We start from the raw sequence: 20,390 nt of genomic DNA on the forward strand, positions 1-20,390 counted from the left end.
CCCTAAACGAATCAAATTTATTAAAATATACGAATTAATAATATATGTTTATATTGTATAAATGTACTCAGATTTAAAAGACCAGCACGCTGAGTTGAAGCATAAAGATCTATCTTTTAAATATTATCCTGGCTACAAGCTATGTATGAATACTGTTTACTGAAGTCCTTTTGCTGAAATTCAAAAACAATACATTATCATCAGCATATAGTAAACAATATAAATTGCTAACCCCTTTAATATTCTTTATACAGAAGTTTAAAGATCCATACTGTGAAGGAATTTTTTTAACTCGTGTAGTAATTTTGACTCTAAATATGCCTCTTCTAGTAGTGGAAAGATGATCCCAAATTGCCAAGCCTGTGCCAGTATCTGATCATAAACTTTGCAATGACAAAATACAGAGTGAATCTACAAAGTTAAGAAAGATTAGCAAAATGTGTTTCTCTTTTGGTAACACTAAGTAATTGTTCTGAAAGAATCTTAGGATAGGCCTGATCTACATTTGTAGTCATAGATTTTTTTTTTGAAAGGGTTGAAATATCCCCAAATTTTAGTACTATATAAGAGAATAAGTTTTATTATATGCTCAAAAACATGAAGGCTGTTTTTTAAACTTGGATTCAGTGACAGAAAGTCCTTGCGTAGCTTATGGTAGGCTTTTAACGCCTTATTATACAATTCTCTCTGAGCGAAGGAAAAAAATCCAGATGCACTAAAAGTTATTCCGTAATATTTACAATGTTGAGCACAATCAATAAGTCTGTTATTAAAATAAAAATCATGTTTGATATGTCTGCCTGTCTTGTTAGATACAAGCACCTTGGTTTTATTGGGATTAATTTTCAAACACCGATACGGATCTTAATCCATCAAGTTTACTTTGAAGTCCTTTTGCTAAAGTTGAAAAAATGGTAAGATCATCAGCATATTTATAGTAAAGAATAGACTGGTCGTGGATAAACAACAGCTGGATCAGGGGAACTTTTAACACAATGAGGTACTTCATTTATAAAAAATTTAAACAAATTTGGACTCAAATTGTCTCCCTGCTTTACTCCAACTTTAGTTCTAAAGAGATCTCTTACCATACTCTCTAACTATATTCAATAGCTTAAGTTTTAATTCAACCTAGTAGGTACATACTAGTTTTTAAAAAGTTTATCTTTTCAATACATGCAAAATATAAAGAAAATAAATCAGGATACTGGTATTTCATGTGATGTCAAATTTGTTAAAAGCGCCTTTTCTTAATTCGTAACTAAGAATGATCATAACCAGAGCTGTGTGTTAAAATGAATTCTCCACTTTTGAGAAATTTATATTGTTATTAAACTTAACAGCTTATAATAAGTTGCCTCTTGGTTGATTTTATACATTATATTTTAAGTAACAGTGACTGGTCATTTCATTTTGTATTGGCTTTTTTTTTTTTCGATTCGTTCCAATTTTCTTTCCTTTCGCACTTTACAGGTATCCCTCTCTTCACCTCTTTTAGTTTTTATCATTTAGTGAAATCAACTTCACAAATATATCATATAATATATTCATATAACAAAAGACAGGTTTAAAACTATTGACTTGTCTTATTATGTCCTATTTAATAAAGAGTTACGACCATCACAATTTTAAGTTACGACCATCCTGAACAATTTTGTTTTTTAGTTACGACCATCATGCTCGAATTATTGAATGATCATTTTACGAAAATTGGAATGTTTTTATGTATCAAATTTTGTTTCAATATCAACGCACTGGCGATTAGTATGTTTGAGACAAGCGGTTTTACTGAAACATTTTTTTTACTGCACGAAAATCGGAAAAGAAAAATTTATCCCTAGAGTTGTCTCCCATCTTCGGATGGTCGTAACTTTAAGTTACGACCATCCGCTTACCACCAGTGAGTAAGTTATAACATCACTATGGCACGCGGGAACCACATAAATGAGATAATCACAATTTATCGGGGATAATGATAGATTATCGGTCGACCATTATAGATGTACGGCGTAAAGTATACTTTACGGTTGTAAATGCATTTACGAAATTATCGTCGACAATCTATCATTATCGATCATAAATGCATTAACAGTCGACAATCTATAATAAAGGAACGCGGGAACCACATTATTGGATAATTACAGTTTAACGGGCGATTCGTAAATGCATTTACGCCCTGTTTTCGATAGCAATTCATATGTACCCAATCACAATAGGTTATCGACAATGCTAATTAATTTTGTCCAATCATATCCATCGATTCAAATGACAACGCGTTTAAGTCAAATTGATCGTCTAGCTAGATCTCAACAACCGGCAATTAATAATATTTTAGAATACTGTTTATCTGTAAAAATTGAGACGAAATTATATTACATGCAAGTCGAAACAATTCACCTTGTCGACTGTAAATGCATTATCAAAGAAGTAACTATCATTGTCTGCGCGCGAGTCACATTAATTAGACCATCTATGATGGTCGACCGTAAAGTATACTTTACGCCGTACATCTATAATGGTCGACCGATAATCTATCATTGTCGCCGATAAACTGTGATTATCTATTAATGTGCTTTACGCGTTCCATATTGTAGTGATCAGATCATCAATGACATAATTTTAAAAATAAGACGACAAGGTTGAAAATAGTTCTAGACGTCTTATAGCAAGAAAGTCTCCTCACTCAGCTTGTGGTTTTGTGTTGGTGGAGGATAGAGGCACATCGACTTACAATTGACTATTTCTCTGCGGTTACAATTAAAGCTCGATGTCGAAATCAACACTAGGGAGATACCATTAAATTTTTACAGGGTAGGGGTTGGGGAGTTGTGGCCAAGATGAAATATGCTGTCAGACAAACTTTTTCGTGCATGTGACTTCATATTTGAAAAGGGATAAGAAATGTCTTACTTGATAAGTTCTGCATTGCATTTAAAATATCCATTGCAAGAATATCGTATAATCAGAAATCATTGTCCGCTGTTGAAAGTTTAGGTTTGCCATTTTTCGTGCTTGTCATAAGACGATATTGCAGGGGTTTCGATTGTTAAACTCGTTAAATCAAATAACGAACATATTCCATGTCAACCTGTGAAAGAGTGGCTCATTTACATTAATTTTATCAATGATTATCATTTATAAGATGTTGTACTTTCAATGCTATTTATAAACGCCGAGTAAAATTTTAAATGTTTGGTATAAAAATTTTAAATTGTTCATCTTAAAAAGTATTCAGAAGACAATGGGACATATCGAAGAATCTTTGAGTTCTGACGAAAATTATAGTGTTTTTTCTATCTTTCCACAAAGTATATAAAAGTATCAAGCGTTTTTCTCAACTTTGACAACCTTATTCTGTAACAGATCTTGGCAGAATTTTTCAACGGCAATTTTCAAAGCGCTTAGACTATTAGACCGTTACGGTTCAAATACGATTTAATGGTATAGAAAAACCTTGCAGCTGACTAACCATTGACAAAAACATGCTATATTTGAGAAAAATGGCTGTAAAGATTTTACATATATCTGCCGTCGCCATTTTGGGATAGTCGCAATTCCAGTTACGGTTATCAGTTTAATACCAGTGCAGTTGAGTAAAATGGTGCAGTTATTCAAATGCAGATTTAAATATTATCAATATTAAACCCAATACCGCAAGCAGCTATGGTCATCTTGGTGAGGATAGTATTCACTATTTTGTAAGTGCCCTTTTATCAACGAAGCAAGAGAAATATTGTTTTCAAAATTAGAAACATCTACTATATAAAAAAGAAGATATGGTATGATTGCAAATGAGACAACTATCCACATAAGACCAAAATGACACAGACATTAACAACTATAGGTCACCGTACGGCCTTCAACAATGAGCAAAGCCCATACCACATAGTCAGCTATAAAAGGCCCCGATAAGACAATGTAAAACAATTCAAACGAGAAAACTAACGGCCTTATTTATGTAAAAAAAAATTAACGAAAAACAAATATGTAACACATAAGCAAACGACAACCACTGAATTACAGGCTCCTGACTTGGGACAGGCACATACATAAATAATGTTTATCCATTTTGCTTTTATTAGCTCAACTCTTCACTCTAGATCAGTTTTATATATTACTCGTATACGTTTTGTTTTTGAAACAATGCTATATTTTGTCAAAAGACAAGCACAATAACCCCAAAGCGAATTGCGAGAAGTGGTTTCGTATTTCGTTTTCGTTAAAGAAAAAAAATACTAATAGTTTATGTAAAATAACGACTCTTGTACGGTGTTGCGTTTATATCTTTTGAATGCATTGGTGCAATTGGATGAAAACAATAATGACCATAAAATGTCAGATTTGCGAGATCAGAAAGTAACCTAACAACTAAATAATTGAAAACCTAGAGATCAATGTTTAACATTCGCCAGCAATGAGCATTTTTCATAAATAAAACATGATTTAGGTGAATACTTTGTGAGTAAAGAAAAGAGACTGCTGTCCATAGATTTGTTATTAACCCCAGATGCTTGATGGGTACAAATTATTATTCAGGAATTACCACTTTGCATTACACCACATTACAACAGAAATTAGAAAATACATGTAGGGACTCGAAGTATTTCTAAGACATTGCTATTTTCCGGTTCTATGTAGCTTTTTTTCTGGCAAACACGGTTTTATAAATGCTGACAGGCACCGACCATTGAAAAACAATCGATCTGTTTAAAATAAGAAATGAAAATAATTGGTTTTTTTTATGGCAAATAAGAAAAATGACCGTTTGATTTGAAATTGTTTGAAATTATTCGGAATAGATTGAAATACTAGTAGATAAAAATAACGTATTTTAATGTGAAAAGGCTAGGCTTTAATTTGTGTCGTAGGGATGTGATTGAGTGGTTTTGTTTACAATTATTTCCCATTATTTCCCTAGTGAAAATCTGCAATAATTATTGTTTCATCATGTTGTTTGATTTTCACATTATAACAAAACTAAGAATATGACGGATGAATTTATAGTTAGCTGTTTAATGTCCAGTGGCAACTATTAGATGTATCATTAGGAGGACATTTACAATGTTATACTAACATTAGATGTGTGTGTCATTATATGTTGTGTCACATACTATAAATATGTAGTTTTATGGCAATAAAGATTTGAATTGAATTATAATACGTTATTCTGATTGGCTGCACTGCAGTCTTGCGTTATTCCTTAATCAATTTCATTACACAATAAAATGTATCATTCAAGATGACACGAGGTCCCACAATAGAGTGCACAGGTAAATTAAATAAAAACTTGATAAAAATCGTGTTTTCATAATCCTAGCTAAAAAAATGTTTTTATAAGTATTGAATGCTTCTTTTTGTAACTTCATAGGGTTGTAAAAGCGTTGACCGTGCGCACAATTTTAGAATGAAGCGCTTTTGCGCTTCTTACAAAATGTACTTCGGTCAACACTTTTACACCCAAATGAAGTTACAAAAAAGCATTCAATACTTAAAATAAATATGAACAAGGACATCCTGTGTTATGCAAACATGTGTATTTCGGCACAAGCGATGACCTATAGACCGTGTGTATCATATGTATATTTATGGTGGGTTGCTCTGAATTAAGGAGGTATAAATACAGGAAAATAAAGAAAAACAAGAATGTGTCCCAAGTACACGGATGCCCCACTCGCACTATCATTTTCTATGTTCAGTGGACCGTGAAATTGGGGTCAAAACTTTAATTTGGAATTAAAATTAGAAAGATCATATCATAGGGAACATGTGTACGAAGTTTCAAGTTGATTAGACTTCAACTTCTTCAAAAACTATCTTGACCAAAAACTTTAACCTGAAGCGAACGGACGCACAGACGGACGAACGGACGCACAGACGGACGAACGGACGAACGGAGGCACAGACCATAAAACATAATGCCCCTCTACTATCGTAGGTGGGGCATAAAAAATACAAAATTAGAAAAGTCTAAGAGTATAACGGGCAAAATAAAGAACAGAGGAAAATGGTAGAAGAAAATTAAGGAAAATGGTATAAGAAAAATCAGGAATAGAAGGAAATAGTCTAGTTTTTTGCCGGACAATTGTTGATCAGTGGCGGATCCAGAACTTTTCCTAAAAGGGGGGGGGGGGACGTTCCAGTCATGCTTCAATGATTCCCTATATAATCGATCAAATTTTTCCTACGAAAGGGGGGGCGGGCCCCCAGGTCTCCCCTTCGATCCGCCTATGTTGATGATTGTTTAAAGTAAAGGGCATTTATAGGTAAAATAATACACAATCGTTTGTACATTGGTAGGGATTTATGTTTGGAGTTGATGAGGCACATAATGAGTAATTGTTTTTGTTTGAAATTTCTCGAATATTTTGTTTTTTTTCGTCTGATTTTAAAATGAATAAAAAAATCTATAATACAAAACTAAATAGTTTAATTACGACATATATAGATAAAACTGCTATTCAGTCGATTTTAAAAGACATGCTCTAAAAGAGAATACATAAAAAATATTTAACAATCTTTTTGAACATAAAGTCAACCTTAAGACACGGAATATATTTTTGTAAGAACATTATATTAATTCCGACTTCCATCTAAAATAACTTGAATTGTTCATTTGAAAAAAAAGGGTGATACCTTAGGCTATTTAAAAAAAAATGTTGATTGATCCGAATTTTACGCATGTTATCACCTATATAAAAAGATTTAACAGAACACAATTCATGTTTTATATTTAAAAAAAAACATACGCTAAACGAAACTATGCAGGCCAAGAAACGATGTACGCTAAACGATACGATATACGCTAAACGAAACGATGTACGCTAAACGATACGGTATACGCTAAATTAAACGATTAACGCAAAACCATAGGATATACGATAAAAGGGCGCTTATGTTATCGTTTATGGTATGGTTTATGGTACATGGTTTCGTTCGTACATCATTCGTTCAGCGTCCGTACAACGTTCGGTCCGCGTTTCGTTTGCACTCGTACACCGTTCGGGAAGCGTACGTACATCGTTCGGGCATCGTCCGTACATGGTTCGGGCATCGTTCGTATTGTTAACTTTTACGTTACACGGACTGTACCCATTGCAGGCAGAAGTGTGCAGCTTACACAATTCTTCCATACAACATATATAGAATGTTATCCTATTGCTTATAGTTTAAGAAAATCAGACCAAAACTAAAAAATGAACACTGAGCAATGAACAGTGAAATTGAGATCAGGGTCAAATTTTGCGATCTTACCACTACCTTAGTGCGCTCTCATTACGCTTCTGCTACGACCTAATGTCGCGCGACCGCACCACGACCATGACCTGACGATCGTCAAAATTGGCATTGTTTTCCCAGATCGTAATTCGATCGTGGCCGCTAATGGGACTGCGGTATAAGCAAGTACAAAAAGCATCACTAATTGATACAAGTACATTTATAAACAAATCATATACTGAGTGCCAATGAAAACGCAACACTTTTGTTTGTCAAAAAAATCTTATTATTTTATTTTTATTTATATTAGAACTTTGTATAGTTGGTTTAAAATTACTTTTAAGACAAATGACGACAACTTTACGGTTCAGTGATTTTTGGAACACATGTGAAGTAAGGGTTATTTTGAAAGGGACATGAACCGAGTTTACTGCTTTTCAACATACGCACCATTTTCACGATTTTGTCATTCAAAGCTTGGCTAAATAAATGTCATGAATTTTCCCGTCCTTATTGTTAGGAAACTGCAAAAAACATCGGAGTAAATGCCAGGACTTTCTGACAACCAGCGACATGCAGTTCCAATGAAGCTTTTCACAGCATACAATTACGAGAAGACTGCAGTTGTAGCCTCTACAATAACCCAAATCATCCACAAATTCAACCAAAATAGTTCATTTAATGATAAGCCACATCCCGAGGTACAAAAAGCAAGAAACGCTCAACCAGGCCGATACATTTGGTCTTAAACCAATTCAATATTGACTCTGATGGCTGTCCAAAGGTCACGAGAGTTCGATGGTGGACACGGTAGATCCTTTGGAGCAATTTCAGTAAAGCACCATTTGCGCAGAAATTGTTAAAGAGCACCTAAGTCTTTCCTTAGCGATATCTAAACGGCCGTCAGGCGTAAACATCGAATTCTGTAGACCAAAAATCATTCATTATGTACCCAAAACCGTCAGTGGTGGTTACATAGACATTTGGCACCCATCTTGGCCAAAAGTAATGTGTTTCGCCCGATTTTGTCCGATCGAGCAAATTTTACATCAGATCGGACATTGTTTAGACGATGAAACCACCACCAATATCATAACGTTAGCTTGGGTTTGCTTTGCGGGACAAGTGGAATAACATTCCTCGAGATCACATTAAACGTCCTGGATGATCAATTCCACGGCGCTGTCGAGATTGCGCTTCACAGCGGGGTTGTAACATATTTTGTTAGGACTGTGAGTTGATGATTTGACATTGGATGTTTCGTTTACCTATAGCGTCTGAAAGATGACAATGAAACATTTTTGTTTGATATCGATCTATTGTTGGAGATGATAATTTTCAAGAACAAGATTATCATTTCTAATGTAAATTTTATTTTTGAAAAACCAAGTGTTGCGTTTTCATTGGCACTCAGTATATATGTATAGCTACGCATGGCATATGAAAATATTTAACGCTGCGCTCTTCGTGTATTTATTTACTCAATTCGTGAATGGCGTGCTTACTTTGTAATTATATAACTGAACTGACGAATACTAGTGTTTGTTTTATTCTTGATTTTATATAAAAAAAAAAACATGTGGTATGATTGCCGGAGAAACATTTTTTTCACATAAATGATGATGAAGTTGGCACGTATAAGTCATAGAACAGTCTTCAACATTGTGGAAAACCAATACCGCTATAGTATCCACTGACTGATCACAAAGCTACAAAATGTTCCAAACTTAAAAATCTAAAACAATTCAAATCATTAAAAAAAAAATTTTACGGCGCATATATAGAACTTGAAGTGATTAAACTCGTTTTAGGTGCACAACCATCCCCTTAACATTGAACCGCGATAAACAGCATATTACAAAACTTCTTATAAAATCAGTTGAAAATTCTTCACACATCAAAAAAATAAATCATGAAAAAGCTGCGCTGCAAGCGCATGAAACGCCATGTGGCTTAATAAAACTTCATAACATGGAAACGAAAAATTTGAAATATGTAAGAATAGAAAGGAGCTGACTTCAATAGATTTAAACAATTCAACAAAGTTTCATAAAAGATGGTAGAAGCGTGTTTTTTTTTATTGTCTGAAGTGTGGACGACGACGAGAGACAACGGTATACCATTATATGTCTCGTCTTAGACGGGCCTAAAAAAACCAAGAAACAAGTTATGAAAAAGGCTAAACACATAGTACAGATACAAGCGTGCTCGAAGTTTGTGTATAAAGAGAATAACAACCTACATGTATAAACAATCATGTGTCTGAGCCTACAAAATCAGTCAGTACAGTTGCAATGGATATAAAAATTAATTCTGGGTCAAATATATCGACCGCTATTTTTATCATATTTTTTCTGAAAGTTAGTATTCTCAGCAGAATCTGTTCTAAAACTAAAACTATCATTGGCGGATCCACAGGGGAGTGGGAATCAGGGTTTGAACCCCCCTTTTTTGGCCGCTCAATGCATTTGAATGGGGACATATAGTTGGAAACCCCCCATTTTAAAAATGGCTGGATCAGCCCCTGACTTGATAGTTCTCTTCATACCTTTTTTTCTATTACATCTCAACACGACGATTTGATATAACTGATCATATGAACAGAAAGAGATGTCGATAACACGGCAGCGAAATAACAACCAAACTTAACACGTCACCAAAAGTCTCTTGGGAAGCACTTACATTGTATTCAACAGAAGAAAGGTATCTCTATAAATATATTTATATTATGTCAACTTCCGAATCGTTTGAAAAAAATGATATACCTTAAGAAAGTATCAAGTTATATTTGAAAGACACACCGGAAGTACATCCGCTTGCAGTAAAAATAAATAAGTAAAGTACTATGATATAATAACAAAGAAGAAGCTGGTAGCCTTAGTTGGTTTTGTACATATTTTTTTATTTACGTTTATCAATATGTTTCTAGATTTAATGTGATGTTAATTTTCGATGAACTAGTACAGATTTATGTAAAGGGGCCAGCTGGAGCACGACTCCGTGTTCGGGATTTTCTCGCTGCATAGAAAACCCACTAGTGGCCTTGGGCTGATTTTGCTTTTTGGTCGGGTTGATGTCTCTTTGTCCAATTCTCGTTTCTATTCTGACAACAGAAAAGAATATCTTTTTTATTTATAATTCAAGGGAAAGTAATTAGTATGTATCCTACAGTGGTTAAAGTTCCATAACTCTTAAATAATGTCACATACAAAGGAGAGTAATGAATGCTATTCTACTAAGTATAATATATATGCCATGTCTGTCATTTACATGGAGTTTAACCTTGTACAATTATACTTCCGTAAGCGTATTGCAAAATGATATGAAACGATATTCCAAAACATCGGTCCCTGCTGAGAAATGAAAATTATAAAAAAGAAATGATAGGACCATCATATATTAAGTGCTGGATTAATTGATTGTTGGTTGCTAAAAGAATACTAGGTGGAGGAAGCGAAATAAACTTATTATAATGTCTAATTTATCATCATTATTATAGGAAATTTGAATGAACAAACGCAAAAATCGAAACAAAAAATGAAAGGGAAAAACACGGCCAACATTTTGATAATCCGATGAAAAAAATAAGTTATGACTGACAAAGACCACAAAAGTAAAAAATCTATACAAATTGATTGATTAGGATACTAGTAGGCAGGTACAGAAAAAGAAAATTACTGTTGTAGAATGTTTGTAGGGTTCAAGTCTCTGTCATGTCATTTGGGAGTATTGAAGAACGGTACAAATGTACCAAGATAAATATATAAAGCGACATAACTCACTAGAAGACAATTTTTACACACACGCACACAATACTTGTACAATGACAAAATATTTATCTATTAAATATTTATTTTTTATTGACCTTTCTTTTGACTAGCAAACTAAAATTGAGGCTATTCCAAAGAGATGTTTTACGTCCCGAATAAAACGCAAAATCCATGACCGATCATGGTAACCGTTACGTGGTAACAGTTCCAAAACAGAATGGAGGATAAAAAACTTAAATCAAATAGTTTTGGATGGAAGGGGTGTGAAATTGCTGCGAGTTTTGATTACTAGTATCCGAAATCGATTTAACATATATCCATATTTTACAATTAATTTTTTTCTAAATTCAGTTAAAAACGGGGGGTTGGTCCCTTAGTTTTTGGTTTTGTGAAAGCGTCGACCATATGCATAATACGCTGTCAACATTGCAGAAGTTACACACTATGTATTTCCGTTGTTGACCATACTTGAATATGAAAAACATTATAAAAGGTAGCTTTCAAATTTTAATTTAAAAGGAATAAAGGAGGAAGTGAAATAAAACAAATCAATAAATCTGGAATCAGGTCTTATAAAAATATTGTGTGATTTGGAGAGTGTTATGAACGCCGGGGTTTCCTCACTTACCAATGCGAGAAGAAGGAACGACAGTTTTGAGTCCTCACAAAATTAAGTCAAACCTAGCATATAATTGTGATATAAATTAGTTCCTATACCTGTTGTCGTAAATGATGGTAGAGAGGATTAACTGTCGCTAATGCTCTACCAACTCTCGCCTCAGACACGTTGATTCCTCTGCTTGACAGATGGCCTGTCATCATTTTCCGACCGTATGTGGGTCCAACCTGAAAATAACACACACTATGCGCATATCATATTTTAAATGTAACTACTTTTAAATTAACTACTTTTGAAATACGTTTGTCCCGAACTGTGTCAACCTGTTTTTTTTTTTTGTTTGGTTTTTTTGCATTCAAAAGAAGATTGTCACTGACTGAGACCCCCTTTTTGTGTCGAAATATTTGTCCTATAACAATCGTTTTGCTTTGACATATTAATGATGTAAAATCATATTGAATAAAAGATAATAGAATGTACATAAAACAGAACGTCATGGGAACATAATTTTGATATATTCTTTGCTACACTTTTTTTTCGGTACAAGTAAATATAAGAAGTTATTTATCCTTCGAAATATACATTTACCACACCTACATGCATTCAAGTTAAATTTATTCTCTTTCCTAAGATGATGCTTATTTGATATTCTGCGACAGAGAATTGTGAATATTATAAACTTGGTTAAAAAAACTTTGTATTTAACAGATTCCAAAATAGGAAATGCTGTACAATGCAGAAAATATTCTTATACAAGTATACAAATTTGAAAACAAATACTACCGCAGTAATAGAAATAATGCAACATCTACAAACATCCCTCCCCACCCTACTCCACCATCCTCCTTGAACATGTACAGAAACTGACATGGCCAATTTCTAATATCTATTATTTACTCTTCTCTTCTTACATGTTTGACACATTCAGCCACGATATTGTTTAATGCTCCTTGGTCTACTCCGCATCGCCTAGTAATTCTATGTTCAGAACAAAAACGGCTTATTGTTCGCGCCGATGCATGCTTGATTCCTAAAGAAGTCAAGTGTTGAGAAATGTCTTGGTGTGTTCTTCCGTCAACTATCATTTGTTGAATCAAACATCGATGGTCTAAAAGTTCTTCCATTCTTTCTAACTATAAAAATCTCTAATTCTTACAACATGTAGGCCCTACATGTATGTCAACAGGTGACTTCTTCACTTCGAGAGAACTAAATTTAAGATTTCAACCCCGATAATTCCAGAAAAGACGAAGATACATAAAAATCAGATAGATAGACAGATATATAGATACAATGAATTACAGATCGATAGATCGAAAGCTAGATATAAACATGCATGTAGCTATAAAGACCGCTATATATAGAGAGAAAAAGAAGAGAAAAAAAAATTGTGGTCATTACCGTACTTGTCAGTTTACCAATCTTGTTCGTAATTAGTTGATACCACACACAGTTCTCTCTCTCTCACACACACACACCATAAAAAGATCTTCAAGATAGTGCGCTTTAACAAGAAAAAAGAAAACACCTATACTGAAACAAATTACATTTCTTTCGCATTATTAGATATTTAAAGAATGAAGCCGATTGAAACATTTTTCAAATTTGAATATTGCACAGTAAAATGAAAAATGAAAAATGGACATTTTCAATTTTCAATATTGTAAGTCAAATTGAAAAATGCTCAACGTTGGAGCATTTTTCATTTTTCAATATTGTAAGTCAAATTGAAAAATGCTCAACGTTGGAGCATTTTTCATTTTTCAATATTGTAAGTCAAATTGAAAAATGCTCAACGTTGGAGCATTTTTCATTTTTCAATATTGTAAGTCAAATTGAAAAATGCTCCATGTTAGAGCATTTTTCATTTTTCAATATTTCAAGTAAAATTGAAAAATGCTAAAGGTCAGCAATTTCAATATTTGCTTTAAAGAATGAGATTGAAATATGGTTTGTTTTCTAAAACAAGAAAATACAAATGTTTTGATATATTTAAACTTTTGACAAAATAAAATCATTTTTAACACAAACTTATTGTGGTTTGTTTCAATATCTTCGTAAAATCAAAAATATAATTTCATGAAACAAACAAATTTCAAATATCATAGAGAAAATGTTTTTTTGAAAGTGATTTCAATAGATTTTTGTTACATTTTTCAAACCAACTACCTTTAAAATTTGCAGAGCAATTTCAAAATTTCTTTTTCATTTAAAAATGAAAAATGTTTGGCGTAAATGTACACGGACGCTTGAAATATATTGTATTGTAAATTTACTTCAATGTGAATTAATTTTCAAATCGAAGCAATTCAGTAATTTCTGACAAACTTGTAGTATAATTTGCCTTAAATTTCAAGTATATTTCTAAACTTAAGTAGAAAGAAATTTATTGAAAAATTAAATGTTAGTAAACGCATGCGTTCATGCAGTGCTTCCATCACAATCTTTGCAATTTTGCAGCAACATAAAAACTTTTGATTTTTCTACGCTATATACTTCTATTCTTCATGCTCAGTTGAAAGATCGACTTCACCATCTCATAAAACAGAGCTTTTTCTATAAAAATGGGAATCGCAGATACAAATTTCTTGTTTTGGGATACAATAATTCATATTTTGTGAAGAATCACACTGAATCTTCCAGAAAATATACTGAAGATGATATTATTAAAATGCTGGACTTTTTGATTGACAATATATTTGTTGAGTTTGGAGGATTTATATTTCAACAGACAGGTTGTATTCCATTGGGTACTAATTGTGCACCCCTGCTGGTTGATTTGCTTTTGTATTCGTATGAAGCAGAATTTATTCAGAACCTCTTAAAAGACAAAAAGAAAAAGCACCTTGCGAAATTCTTTAATTTTACTTTCCGATATATTGATGATGTTTTATCATTGAACAACCCATACTTCAGCCAATACTTACATCTCATATATCCCAGTGAGCTTGAAATTAAGGATACTACTGATACTAGAAGGACTGCTTCATACCTTGATCTTTTCCTCAATATTGACGTAGATGGACGACTTAACACGAAAATCTATGATAAACGGGACGATTTCAACTTCCCAATTATCAATTTCCCATTTCTCAGCAGTAACATACCCTCTGCTCCTTCGTATGGTGTTTACATATCACAATTGATATGTTATTCACGTGCTTGTTCACACTATACGGACTTCATATACAGGAGTGTGCTCCTTACGCAGAAACTGCTCCAACAAAGTTATGAGGAGGACAGATTAAAATTGACATTCCGCAAATTTTATGGACACCATCACGAATTGGTAGATCCATATGATGTCTCTTTAACAAAACTAGCTAAGGACATTTTTACCACATGGTAGATTGTGGTTTGTCATCATGTCGTCTAATCTTTTAATTACCAAACGTGACTTATTCCCGATTGTGACTGTTTTGCTGAATGTGAATTCGCATTACTATAAGACGTGTTTCTTTACTTGTTTATCCCAAAATTCATGTATTTAGTTTATATGTTTAATGTTATATTTGTAATTCTCATCGGATTTTGTCAAATGTGTTGTCGTCTTTTTATTATATTTAGGTGTTACGGATAGAAAATTTAATCACCGCTTTTATTAATTATATTAAATTTTGAACGATTGTTTACGTTTGAAGTTGGATTCATAACAAACTGGACATATATATATATATTATATTACAGTTAATTGCTATTAATAAGTATTGCTATATGCATTTTGTTTAAATGAATTATTAGTATTTAGTTCTAATATAATCTTAAATCAATCCTAATTCTATCTCACTTTGATAGTTTTTCATATGTGACGTCATGCTGTTTCTAAATTTCATAAATTATAAATTCAAATGTGACATTTGTTAAAATTTACCGTTTGCAATAGCATGAATTGTTCTATATAATAAGAATGTTCTTATCCCGAGCATAAAAACAATGCCGTATTTGGCAAAACCTTTTCAACTTTTGATCTTCAGTGCTGTACAACTTTGTACTTTTTTCACTTTCGATCTTTTATATCTGGGCGTCACTGTTGATTTTTGTGTGGACAAGGCGCGTTTTTGGCGTATTGAATTTTAAACCTGATGCTTTTTGTTATCTATTAATCATGTTTTTCTTTGTCTAATATGTTCTCCTATTTATTTGTATTGTAGTCCTGTAATATTATGTTGTCATCTCAATGTTATATTTAACTTTGCCATTAAAGTGCGAGGTTTGGCATGCCACAAAACCAGGCTCAACCCACCACTTTTATTCCCCTTTAAAAGTGTCCTGTACTAAGTCAGGAAGATGACCATTGTTATATTATTGTTCGTTTATGTGTGTGTTGCATTTTAACGTTGAGTCGTTTGTGTTTTCTCTTCTTTTTGAGATATTGAGATAAAACGTGGCACGGTACTTGTCTATTCCAAATTAATGTATTTGGTTTTCATGTTATATTTGTTATTCTCGTGGTGTTTTGTCTGATGCTTGGTCCGTTTCTGTGTGTGTTTTACGTTTCGGTGTTATGTTGTTGTTCTCCTCTTATATCTAATGCGTTTCCCTCGGTTTTAGTTTGATTCCCCGATTTTGTTTTTTGTCCATGGATTTATGAGTTTTGAACAGCGGTATACTAATGTTGCCTTTATTTTTACTGTATTTCAACATCAAATTTACCTACGTAATCGTTTATCGAATAAAACGTTGCCTAAACGAAATCAGACTACTAGTTTCAATACATATAATGGAATAAGTGTGACTGCATAATTTGAGCTTGCTCCATTGTTTTTGGTTTGACATATTTTGTTTAGTCTTTAGCTTTCCCTGTAATATTACCAACAAAGAAGATGTAATTTGATTGCCAATGGTACAACTCTCCACAAGAGACAAAAATGACACAGAATTTTATCAACGTATGTCACCGTATGGCCTTCAACAATGAGCAACGTTAATACCGCGTAGACAGATATAAAAGGCTCCAAAATGACAATGCAAACCAATTCAAACGAAAAAACTGACGGCCTTATAAATGTATAAAGAATTAACGAAAAATAAATATGTAACACCTAAACAAACGAAACCCCTGCATTCTAGGCTCCTAATTTGGATAGGCAGAAACATACAGAATGAGTCAGGGTTAAACATGTTAGCAGGATCGAAACCCATACCTAAATAAAGATGTCGGTAATGTCAAATCTAATTTTTCATCTAATCTATCATTGTTTTGAAAGATTAACGCAATTAATTAAAATATGTTTGTTTTCTAATGATACAAAAAGTGATAGTTTATATGATAAAATGCCTGCACAAAATCAGGAATATGGCAAAAGTTATCCATTCGTTTGATGTTTTATAGATTTTGATTTTGTCATTTGACATGTTAAATCATGGAGTTTCCATTTTGAATTTTCCTAAAAGCTTAGTATTATTTTTTTACGTTTAGAATAATGATTTTTCATTTCCAATTTAGAACAAAAGCATTAATGGAGAGAGTAAAAAAATAAATCAAATAGTTATAGGAGGAATACCGCGGTGTTAACAAATATAAGAAGATGTGGTATAAGTGTCAATGAGACAACTCTCCATCCAATTCACAATTTATAAAAGTAAACCATTGTACGGTCTTCAACACGGAGCCTTGGCTCACACCTAACAGCAAAAAAATAGTAATGTGAACCAATTCAAACGGGATTTTTTTAATTTAAAATCTAAATAAAAAATAAAAAAATAAAAAATATCAAATAACAAAATAGTTATCTTACCTACAATTTGATCAAATATCATTACTACAAACTTGCTATGAAAAGGCAAGTTACAAATCTCATATTTGTAGATATGTTAATGAAAGTTTTAATAACGGTAGTATAAATACATGTATATATTTGGTTTATTGTCTGTAACGTATCAATGAATACACATCAAAGAAAGGGGGCGAAAGATACCAGAGGAACAGTTAAACTCATAAATCGAAAATAAACTGACAACGCCATTGTTCAAAACAAAAAGACAAACAGACAAATATTAGTACACAAGAAACAACATACAAAACTAAAGACTAGGCAACACAAACCCCGGGAAAACTGGTGGTGATCACAGGTGCTCTGGAAGGCAACTATACTGGAGTAGAATCTCATCACCCTTCAATCTTCGACTTTGATACACTCAGGTCGGTTTTCATTTGATTTTGTGTCAGTTCATTATTTTCTAAAGTTTTAATATCTACTGTGGTAGCATCTCTTAGATTCACAAGTTAAACATCCACTTGAATCAACTTCATTTTAATTTTGGTGAACAGTTGCCTTATTGACAATCATACCACATCGCCTTATTTTCATTTTATTTATTTTCTATTTGTTTTCAAGATTCTAATAGATGTATAGTATTCCAGCTCGTTGAACTGTTTTCCCAGATGACCTCTTTTGTGACAAGACCTACCTATTGTATTTATTGTGAACTTGTTCTCGTCCTGAATATGCATGAAATATTTGCCACTGGACGTTAAGCAACCAACAATAAACTAATAAATCAACTGATCTGTTTTCTTTATACAAATTGAAACAATAAAATGAGGCATGAATACCAGTGTGGTATTTATCAAACTATTCCCTTACAAATCTGATGATGAAAATAGTAGTGGGTTTGAAATAAAACAAAAAGAATTGCATATTTTATAAGGACGTCATCGCACAATTGTTGTGGATATGATGTTCTTTCTGGGTGATGAGAAAAATAAGGAAAACATATTGTGTTGTCCGTGATGTAAGAGGACATGAAAGGTCTTCTGTTCTGACAATTTAAATATTTCGTTGTTTTATTTTTAATCGCAAATAGTGTTGAAAAACAGCACATGATATTCAAACTCTTAAGTTGTAGACACATTTTTTTATTTTTTTTTTTGAATGAAACCATGTTTATTCAAGTTTAGTACAAATAGTATCGTACATCAGTTGCGATAAATTTTACACTTTTCACATTACACCAATATGCTATCAGTTATCAGCCAGTTTTATAAATCATTGTTATATCAAATCAATAATTATTCCAACTCAAACAAAACGTTTTTTTTTTTTTTTTTAGAAGGGACAATTTTCCCATTGAAAGTTGTTTTTTTTTTTTTTAAATATAAAACATATTTTATTAACAATCGCCTTTTACATCAACCCTCAGTTGCCCAGGGGAGCAACTAAGGGGGCCCCAATTGTTACAGTCTCATTTGTCGGGGAAAAATCAAATGAGAAAAAAAAAACTCCCACTATAAATTATTAACATCTACCTTTAAAAATATTATCTGTCCTTGTACAAATGTACATGTACCTGCAATCATTATCGATCTATATATCTTTACCTCTCACCATATATATATTTTTTTTAAATAAAGTATGTTTTGTATCTTCATTTATTTCTCACAAAAGCTACCTGTATTTATTAAGTAGTTTCAAAGTTACCGTACATCAAGTCTTTTGTTATGTTAATTTCAATTACATTTAAATTCTGGTCATGTGATCATTTGTTAAAGGGATGTGTTACAGTAGTTCATTCATAAAAAAAATGGATTATTAATGATTTTTGATTTCCAAAGACGTTTTATTTCAAAGATATGGTGAGTAAATATTTGTTTATAAAATTAAAATGTTAATACAACATGTCTTGTTACAATTAGATGATAAACCTAAATTACATACACAATAGAAATTACATGTAGGGAGCTGAGAGCAGTATACATATTATTATTCAATCAGTATCAAAGAGGTCATTGCACTGACCTGACCACACAAAATGTATATTTATATACAGAAAATGTCACACATAATAGAAAAGGCTTCGTTTTTTGTATTCGGTTTAAAATATTTGAGCAAAAATTGCATTTCTTGTTTTATCATATTTAAAATCAACGATTTACTTATCCTTTTATTTTGATATTTTGCGATATTTCTAGTTTTCCAGATAACCCATTTCGTGATTAGAAGTACCGTATCTAAGTTTGGGTATAAGATGCATCTGCATTAATGACCCCAAATATTATACTTGTTTCCGATTTTTTTAATTTTTCGATATTTAATTGTGAACAAAATTCCCAGATTTTCTCAAAAATTTCCCGCCAAACGTCTTCCACCAGTTTACATTAAATAAAAAGATGAAAAAGTGATTCTTTTTCATTGCAAAAGTGACACTTCCCGTTTAAGCGATTCATTTTTTGTAATTTTTCTTCAGTGTAAATTATATTATGTAGTAACTTCCATTGAAGTTGTTTAGTTTTCCTATTAGCTAAATTCTTATTCAAGGTTTCCCAAATGTATTCCCATGGTAGCTCATTCCCAAAATGTAAATTCCACTTAAGCTGGCTTTTCGGAGCTGTTTTATTCTCATAGAAGTATCTAATATCTTTAAGGCATAATTTTTTGGCATCAACGACAACTCCATTTTTTATAAATTGACAAGAATTTGTTATTTTTATAGGTCTATCAGAGTGACTTTGCATGCTAGAGTCTGTTTTTAAAACGTCAATGTGTTGATGTGTTAGCGAAGATTTAATGCGGCTATATTGTGCAATCGAATTCCTTTTATCTTTAAGACGGTTAAAATATCAAAAGAAGTTTTAAAGGATTTATTGTCTAAGTCCCATATATCTTTATTTTTTTTTATTCCACTGGAGGCAAAATTTGCATGATATAATGCATGTCCCTTGAACTTAAATTTAAAATTGCCGAATATATTTTCTTCTAAAAGGTCCTCTTTCGTGACCGATGTTTGGATTTTCTGTAAGTCATACCAGGAAGTTAAAAGTTCTTTATAATATTTGGACATTTGTA

At 32.4% G+C, this 20,390-nt stretch overlaps 1 long non-coding RNA gene across 1 annotated transcript; it reads right to left on the reverse strand.

Moving 5' to 3' along the window:
• Positions 1-10,149: 10,149 nt before the first annotated feature.
• On the reverse strand, positions 10,150-13,363 carry LOC143059179 (uncharacterized). The gene is made up of 3 exons (XR_012973416.1): positions 12,516-13,363; positions 11,703-11,831; positions 10,150-10,318 (listed from the first exon to the last, which is right to left on the reverse strand). It is a non-coding gene; the product is annotated as an uncharacterized LOC143059179 (long non-coding RNA).
• Between the last annotated feature and the right edge of the window lie 7,027 nt (positions 13,364-20,390).

This window comes from Mytilus galloprovincialis, chromosome 14 (genome assembly GCF_965363235.1).
Source record: "Mytilus galloprovincialis chromosome 14, xbMytGall1.hap1.1, whole genome shotgun sequence".
NCBI lineage: Eukaryota > Metazoa > Mollusca > Bivalvia > Mytilida > Mytilidae > Mytilus > Mytilus galloprovincialis.